General features: G+C 33.1%; 1 protein-coding gene across 1 annotated transcript in view; it reads left to right on the top strand.

Annotated features, from left to right (window-relative positions):
* The first annotated feature begins 3,518 nt into the window (after nt 1-3,518).
* Nucleotides 3,519-9,963, top strand: part of zfh2 (Zn finger homeodomain 2) — a 207,837-nt gene continuing 201,392 nt past the window's right edge. The window contains exon 1 of the mRNA XM_076537570.1: nt 3,519-3,537. The gene's annotated coding sequence lies outside the window, so the exon portion shown is untranslated. The remainder of the gene's footprint in view (nt 3,538-9,963) is intronic.

Here is a 9,963-nt window from a genome sequence, read left to right as displayed (position 1 = left end):
TGTTTTCACCTAGTTATGTAAATAAATCTTTGACGCAGGTAATTACAAGAATCAAGTATCCTCACAGAGGAAGAATATCTGTAATTTACAGCTAAAAATCTCTTTAATATATAAAATCAGCATACACGAGCCTAAGCGTTGTCCCTTAACGTCAATAAATTTCCCGCCATTTGTATCGATTCGTATTTGCGTATTTTAATAGTAGGAAGCATTCCTGCAACCAGACGATAACGAATGTTTGCTAGACGGAAAACGACCGATACCTCGATTCCGATCTGGCGAACGGGACACGGTGTAGAACAACACAACTTGTTAGACAATTTGTCCGTGCAGGAGAAAAAAGAAATCGTGACGGCTAATCAATTCTCAGATCGAATGCTCGACGATAGTAGTAAACGTCGATCGGTTGATCGACGAAATGTCTTGGCGAAATGGCCGATCGTTCGACGAGCCGTGATGCTCGTCGGCCATTTTTTAGCGTGTTAACGAAGTTTCACGGGCGAAGATCGCCGTACGATGATAGTAATAATTGTCATAGGTACGAGCGATCAATCGGCCGTTCTCTCTGTCTCCCTGGGTTTTACACGGGATCCGATTCGCCAACCAGGGTTCCTCCTGTTAAAGCGACTTTTACTTGATCGTAGGTGACGAGTATGGAAACTCGTGGGTGACGTTGATAATAATTGTACGGTCGTACACGCGTTCGCGGACATGCTGGAATCTCAAGGCGAAACGACGATCTGTTTTGGCCCCGTCGTGGAAACGACCTGCACGCGTCCCGTTCTCGCGAGATTCGTGGGTGACAATAACGATTTTACCGGGTTTGTGCTCGAAGATTCGTCCCAATCGGCGTACTTTAACGTAGCTTTATGCGCGATTTCACCTGGCGATGGTCGCAATAGATCGTCGGTTTGATGATGAAGCGGACCGGACTTGCGATTCGATTGAACTGAATCCGATATCGCGGAGAAACGTTTTATTGGGGTGATTGAAGAATATTTGTATCGACCGCGCGCCAGTATTTATTCCGAGGGCTTGACGTCACTTCGCAGTTTTATGTCGAAACGGTAGAAAAGAAACGCTGGGATATTTCATTTCAGGTAATCGGTGATGAGAGATTTGCAAGAAGATAACGCATTACCGAACACATTGCAACGTTGGATTCCATATCTTTTTATTATGCAGAATTATAAAGTTACTGATCAGAATTGTTACACCATTGGAATTATTGTCAGCTTGTTAAATAAAATTATTTAACTAGTTTAGTTTATTTCTAATTTCGTTATTACTAATTTAGTTTATTTTTAACTAGTAGTTTATTTATTATAAAATATTAAGAAGACTAGTATTTTGTTAAATAAATAATTAAATTAATTGTACTGAGGAGTGCTTAGTTAAAACTACACTTGGTCAGAATTATGAACGATTTTTGGTACATAAAATTCAAAAATTATATTGAAAAATATTATTGAATGATTTGCATTAGGAGGAAATGGTATTTGCTTTTAGAGAAAAATTTACGCTTACACACCATTATTTTATGGTTTTGAGCATTACAGTGTTTACCAGAGTCCAGTGTACGATATTAGGAACTGCGCTATAAAGAAAGTTAATAAAACTGCGTTTCGCTGCTTGGTATTAATGACGGAAACAAATTACGGTAACATATTAGTTAAGACTTAACAAATGTCTTTATTGAATTATATTTTTATTAGGTAAAAACTCACATTTGTTATAAATTAATAATAATGATGTTTAAGATTTGTGTGTAGAGTTTTAAGAAATATAAATTTTAAGAGATGTTTCATCCAAAAATTTGTGTACACCTCATATAGTAAATTTGATTATAAATTTTTACTAACTTTAAACTCTTCACATGTTTTTCACTGTTGTAAAAATTGAAAAGTTTAGCGGTTATTTTTGTCGATTACAAGCGAACAGATAAATAACAAATATTGCAAATTTATGAACGAAGCATCTTTCTAATTAACACTGAGATTTGGCGCCAAAAGACAGATGTAAATGTCAGAGTTTATGTTTCGACATTTGCCAAGTTTTATTCTGACATACGACTGTAGTACTTACCAATCTAATAATTATATAAATTTTTCCTTGTTTATTGAAACGACGAAAAATCGTTCTAAAACAGCTTTTTACGATATGTAATTCTAACATGAATAATAGTGAGTAGTACAAGTGAGAAATAGTAGACAAATTGCTATGAACTCTTTGATCACAAAGGAATGACACATATACTTTACTACAGCAAAAGAGTGAAATAAAATTGGAAAAATACAAATTCTGCTCCGCCTAATTCATAACCTAACACTCATATGACAATAGATTAACTTCTTGGTTTATGACACCGAATCCCAATCGTGATGCACATTACAGTTCCAATGTAACAAATCTAAATCGTATTTGCATGGTTAAGTTTTGAGTTCTATGTTAATTATTTGTACAATTAAAAAACGTTAAATTCAAAATATACCTAACATTTCAACTTCCCGCATTTATCTCAATGTTGCAGTAATAATTAGTTTTGACTGACGCAAAGGGTTAACCGCGAAGGTTAAGAGGTTAACTATATTGCTTTTGGCTATGATTCTATTAAGTCCTATGGTCGAAAAAAATTATGCACCGTTTCAACACGTACTCTATTCAGTACCTTAAAGATCTATCTGTTTGGATTGGCGAATAAAATCAACCAAACTTATACTGGCACGCGCGGTCCAGACGACCGAAAATAAAAAAACGATGCAAATCAGAGGAAGGCTTGAGTGATTCAGTCGCGTGTCCTCTATGGTACTAAACGTTACGTGTCGTTGGATCGCGCCCGAGTACAAGATCAAATTCGAGGGTGAAGAACGTTATTTAAATTCACCGCATGAAGATTAGAATTAGAATCGCCGATTTCTGGACACGTGCCTATGCATCGATGATCACCTAGTCCCGAACGAAAATAGAGGATCTGAAGACAGGGAGAAAAATATTTAAATTTTCTGGACCGAAGACACGAGCCGGAAATGGCATGTGCTCGCTTTTGCGGCCTCTCGAATTATTTGCATGATGCGACGGATACGACACCGGTACAGCCTCCCTGGATTATAATTAAAATCAGGAACTTTGACACGAGGCTGGAACGTGTGCCCGGAATTGATTTCCATTTTTAAATCGGATGGAAGGGTAACTTGAACGCGCTGAGGAAAGAATATCTGATGACCTACTGTTGACAAATAAATATACCAAGTGATTGATTTTAGTTGGAGTAATGAATTTATTTGAATTTGTTGCCAATGTCTATTTAGAATATTAATTGTAATATGTAGTTAGAAAATTTTGTATTAACATGTAATCAGAGAAAATTAATTACACTGAATATTCACCTTTGTAAATTTTCTAAATCTTAAAAAAAACGCTAAATGATGATATTATTTATTTTGCTTCCAGATGGGAACGTTGTTACGAGATATTAAGGCGATTTTCAATGTTTAAATGGGAGGTTTCCAGGACGAATTAAACGGTCTGCAACACAAGGTAAATTAAAATTATTATTTCAATGATTATAAGAAGTATAATAAAATATTTTTAAATGAAAGTTAAGTTTAGTTTTAGTCCAATTACTTTTATTTTGCTTTTTGCAATTAACTCTTTTTCATTCTTCTTTACATTGCTTTGGCATATTTTTTTACAAATAATTTATGAATGTAAATAATTAAAATTAAGTAAAAATAATCTATTATTGAATGTATAATATTAAATTAAGATTATTATTACAATGAAATTATTATTATTCTATAACATTATATATTACTACTACTTTATATTAACATTATTTTATTATTGTAAGAAAAATTCTTAATATCATTGAGAATATACACTTGAAAAGTCGAGGTTTCTTAACAGATAAAATAACATCATTATTCAAATAGCATAAATTGTACAATTGTAAGTTCACAAAGAAAAATGATACAAATAAAGTTTATTAAAATATGATTTTATTAAAATTTCAATAAAGAGATAAAATAATTTGCTTGTAGATAAAGTAACAATAAGTAACACTTGCACAGGTGTCCAAGTATACGATCTTTTACCTTCCCCACAGTATAATTCTCTCAATCGTTGCTCCACTCCGTGTTCGGCTAAAATATACGTTATAATCTGAATTTGAATAATCGATCAAATTCGAAGCGGCACTAAATCGAAAGCTGTTTAGAGCTGCAACAGCCGTTACGCGTATCACAAAAATCGAACACGCTTCTCACAAAGAGTGCCATAAGATTTTCATCCGCGCCAGCACCTTTCCGTATGCAAATTTAGTCCTAGATCCGTAACAGCACGCGAGCGGACGCTGGCTTAGATTCAAATTCAAATTTCCTACTGCGGGCCAACGTTTTTGCATCCTTAATTTCCACGTGAAGCGTGCACTTGTTACCCCTCTGAGGGGTACCAACAGCGGAAAAAAGGAATACCTGACGGACGTGTTCAGGAAGGAGAGACTTTTTCACTTCATTAATGATAGAGATACAGTGACTAATGTTGGTTCTGAATTTTTATTCGGAAATACGGTGTTCTATTTAATGTAAATGGTGTTCTATTAGCTCATACTAGTAATACTAGTAATATTAGTAATATTAGCTAATGCAAAAAATACGGATAATACTAGCTAATACTAGTGATACATGTAATATTAATTACTAGTAATACCAACTAATACTAGCTAATACTTAAGTATTATTTAATATTAAATAATACTAGTATTTACAAACGTATTACCAGACCAAATATTGTATCAAATAGCAATAGTAACATTGGAAGAATGTACCTACATGAAAATCTGTTCAAATTTACAGAAAACCATGTAATTCGCAGTACAGGGTGGTTCGCCACATTTTGCCATTTAAATTTACGTCATTATTATTATATATAATATTATATATTATTATATACCATATGCCCCTCTCAAAACCATTCAACTTCATCTGAAACATTGTTTGCTATGAGTAATAATAATGACGCAAATTTAGATGGCAAAATGTGGTAAGCCACCCTGTATAATAACGAAAAACATTAAGTTAAGAAATATCTTCAATGATTTCAATAATTATAAAATTTGAAAATTTGAAAACACAATAATATTCCAAATTTACATCTTAAGTAAACGCAATATAAAAATATAGTTGCAAAGAATAAGAAATATTTTTAACCGTTTAATTAATTACACAATTTTCCAAAACTCACGAATTTTATAGTACATTATTGTATAACTTACAATATCATATTTACCACAAAATTTGTTTTTAAAATTGCATTCGATAAAACATCGATAATCAGATACTGCCTCACGCTGAAAGATTTCAACTGTCGTTCGTCAAAATCACCGCACGTTGAACAGCATCTTACTTACTCGTTTCTATCGTTCGTTCGATATAACGAGAAAAATTTCGGTTGGTATTAGTATGCATTCTAGTGAGAGTCAAGCCAAACCGTATCTGTGTTTCACCCAGAATTCCCACACCTATAGTATCGCCCTTAATTCCTTGCATTGTCCCCGACTGATCCAGACAGATATACCAAGCGAGAAAGACCGAACAGATACACGCAGAGTTGTCACTTCAGTTTCGTCCAGGTACGGCAAAGAGAATGAATGCGGCTGAATCGGTTCGTGAGATCTGCGATTTTCAAGGTGAATAGGTGTCGGGGTTCCGAAAGCGAAGGGGCTGCTTCCCTTCTGAGACAATAATAGAAACAGTGCTACCACCCTTGGCATGACCCAAATACCTTAAAATACATGATACACGACGAGCCTCTGCTCTATTTCTTCCATTTCTTTCTTTAACCCTCGTTTCCCTCTCCGTTGGCCGATTTTTTTCTCTTTTCTTCGTTTCGATGATACAATTAAAGTACGTTGCGGTATTTAAAGCCCGAGTCTTCCCTCTATGATCCCTTTCGTTGTTCGATTTATGTACCACGAAAGGGGTAAAAGGTAAAGAGAAAATCTGGGCCAGCGTCCTGGGCGCTCATACCTGTTCATGGGCCTCGTTTTTCTCTTACCGTTACTTGCTCTCCCTTTGATCCTGACTGATCGCCCAATCGACCGGGCCCTTTATTCCACCGGCATAACCGAATCTTCATCACCCTTCGATTCATCGAATGGGACGTTCGAACGGCTTTCACATAGATTCTTTGATTTGTGGGATCGGTTAGTCCTCGTGGCGCATAATTCCGTTTGATTATGGTGGATGCATCGCACGGAATTGAAATCGACTGGGCCGGAAATCCTCATTTATTTCGTTCATCATCCATTACCTGTTTATTTATTCCTTACACATGAAAGGTAAAGATACTTTTTAGTAAACACAAATAATTACCGATTTGATATGTAGCAGTTTTTAAAATTAATGTGTTTCTGATTTTTATGACGAATCTCAAAGTAATTTTATTCTTTTAAACTGCTGCGCACTTTTGCGTGGGGCGAACAACATATAGTTTGCGATTGTAAAATACTTAAACACTTACCAATATTCACTGGTAGTAGTTGATAGATTATACGATGTATTATATGTTGATAAATTAAAAAATGAGTCATATGTGGATCAGTTTCGTAAAATTAGTTATAGTAACACTTTAAATGAAGAAAAATAATTTTGAACATTTAAATTATTCTTATTCTGATTTAGACGGTCATACATTCTATTACACATACATTTTAGGTTTATTCTAAGAAACATATTTTGTATATCCTTCACTGTAAAAAGATAACTTTACAGACCCTTACAATATGCTTCAAATTTTTGTTCATTTGTAGACTTTCAATGAAACGCATCAAGTACACCATACACAATGTTAAAAGATACTACTTATTCAAGCGCTAGACTTAAACTAAAAATTCAATAAATGGCAGCAAAGATCAGAACTTAATTTTAAATACTACTTCGTTATGCTCTAACATTAAGCATATCCAATCATGCTTTTTTGCGAGTGTATTTATTGTGTATTGCAAGTATTATTTTTTTCGTACGTGAAAGTCTCGGGTATAACTTTGATTGGATAATCTTAATCGGAGCATTGTTGTATATGTTTTGTAGGTCTGGATCACGATTGACCTGGCTTCGCTGTTCGTGAGTTAACCCTTTCGCTACGGCGCAGTCACCAGTACACACTGTACGGGACTGTTGAACCGCAAAGTGTAACATTTGCTATTTTTAGCAAATAGTTTATTTATTACACGGGTAAAAGCACCCCTTTGACAAATACAAATAATTACCAATTTAATGAAGAACAAGATTTCTGAAAATTACCTGAATTGTTGCCAAAAAGTTGACAGAGTGTTTCACAGCGTACGAAATCTAATCGTGCTATATTTACCGTATAATCAGTATTTACAAAAAAAGCACATGACATCCCAAATTTTGAAATAGTACCTTTTCATTTAATTCAAGATCGCAATCTCTTAGTGTGCCCATTTGAAAAAATTAATAATCATACAAATTAATGAACAATTGTATTTTTCTTTTCTTACTTTTTAATTTGTATTTACTTCTATATAATTTATATACGCACGAATATAACCTAACTACTGTACTGATGCATTATAGTACATATACTATTGTACTATACCTACTGTGAACTAATTATGACTGCCGTATAAATCTCATATGATTTAAGGCAATAATAATAAATAATCATACACATTCATATAAATAAAAATGTATAATAATTTTCTATATAAATTTGTACGAATATGTCTATATGTATAACAATACCTTACATAAATTAGTACGAATAAGCATGTACAATTCCCACACAAATTATCTTGTAAAGTATTGTCTAGATTTATTATTCGAAATGCATAAATTTGTGTTTCTTTATTCTTGGCCAGAGAAAGCAGAAAGTTTATTATGTTCGCTGTATCTGTACAGCTTGGAAATCCCCGTTCCAGAACGTAGCTCGTGGGAACATGCGTAAACAAATCGAAGCACGGTACATTTTTCGCTACATTCCTCCATAATTCATTTTCGCTCTTCGTTTGGTCGTTCTCTTTTCATTCTTTCAGAGCTACACAGGCGAGTCGCGTTTATTCATTCGAATTCCAGACTGTTCGCGAGTCTTGACAAGCAATGCGGTCCGCGTCTCTGCCGTACGTTTTCCAGATTAAATCGAATTTTATGCATGAGTCATAAGAAAATATGTTAGATCAGTCTTCTTGTAATGAATATTTAATTAATACATCTGTCAAGATTGCGAAAAATTTTCTTTCGATTATAGACAAAATATAAAAAGAAAAAATAATGTACGATTATACAACGGGAGATAATGTGAAGATTGCGTTTTTTAAAATTTTTATACAAATTTATTTAAAATTTTTTTACATGTATTCAAATAATAGTAAATAGAATATATTATAATGTTACAAATTATAGATTTAACGGAGTTTATAAATTTTAATAACAAAAATTTCAGAAATGCTCAAATCGACCATGTGTAGCATAATAAGTGTGTTTATTAATAAATCACTTATGCAGATATCATTCATTTCAAATACTTCAAATTTTCAAGTCTTCCTTCAAATATTTTTAAAAATATTTTTTCAAATATCTGCGTTGCGTAATGTTTAAAGCATTTGATGGTATGATAATTATACGTAACTAATACTGAGTTTATTTAAGTATTATTTAAGTAGGTGTTATTACATACCTTCTCGTTTAACGCGCAGTGTTATGCATACAATAAGAGTAGAGTCATTAGCATTGAAAATTTTCTCATCTAAGTTACGCAATATATTAAATGTATTTTTATGAATTTATTAAAAAAACAAACTGGTTATTCACTGAGAAACTATAATTATAAGAAGTCTATGAAAATAAATAATTAATTAATTGTTCAGCACAATTCGTGATTTTTTTGTTGAAATAGAAATGTCAGTGCTTCCTGAGAAACTCGTTTGCAATACACTGAATGAGTTTATATCGTATTTTACCTTTCTCCATTTCGTTAACACACTAACATGTTAATTCGCTGTAGTGGTTCATTCGAGAAAAGTCGCCTTGACATCTACAATCGGTTATTACTTTTACCATCATTGCAAAATGAATAGTAGTAAAGAGTAATCACATTGAAATCGATGTTATAATTAAAACTCATCGCTAGATATCAATCTAACAAATCCTTACGTTAGCTGAATACACAATTTTCCGCGCACGCAAACAACCGATGATCTATGAACACGCATCGATGACTTTTTTCATCGTACCATCGGTCTGATCGTCGATTCAAGTTCGAGTCTATTCTACAAAAACTACCAAGCGTTCCTTTTCGATCGCTAATGCTTGCATTATACCCCGAAAGCAATCTTACGTGTAGATTCTTCAAAATTAATGGACCGCGAATTTAGAGGCTATTTACGAACCATCCTATTTTGCTGATACTTTAACAAAACGTATATTGTTTGCGAAAAAATGGTAATTTTATTTACATGCTAATTATACGATTTTCCGGTATGTGGTTACCTAAAATGTTAATTATAATAGATAAATACATTGAAACTTAATCTGTTCCTTTCTCTATCGTGGTAGCTATTTTTTTTCATTTCAAGATTTTTCGATTTGATTATATTCGTTGTTTAACATTAAGTGCTTCGATGCAGGATGTAATATTTCTGTAAAATATTTTAAATAGTCAAAACCAGCTCCATATATTTAACGCGGCAAGTTTTGTGGTGAAATGCAAAAGAATTTATTTTACATTGTTATTGCATTAATTATGAATATGTTATAAAATCGTTTGTTACGTTTAGATAAAATATTTGAAGAATATTTTGCAATCCCTAATATATGTAATAATTAATTACTTTATTGTTAATTACTTGGCATTCGAATCTTCATGCTGGAGATTAGAGACTACAGAGTCACGTGACTTATTGTATTATTCCCTCTTTTCAATATACCTTTATACTATCATTTT

Source organism: Megachile rotundata, chromosome 11 (genome assembly GCF_050947335.1).
Source record: "Megachile rotundata isolate GNS110a chromosome 11, iyMegRotu1, whole genome shotgun sequence".
In the NCBI taxonomy this organism is placed as follows: Eukaryota; Metazoa; Arthropoda; class Insecta; order Hymenoptera; family Megachilidae; genus Megachile; species Megachile rotundata.
This window is presented reverse-complemented; position numbering and strand designations above follow the sequence as displayed.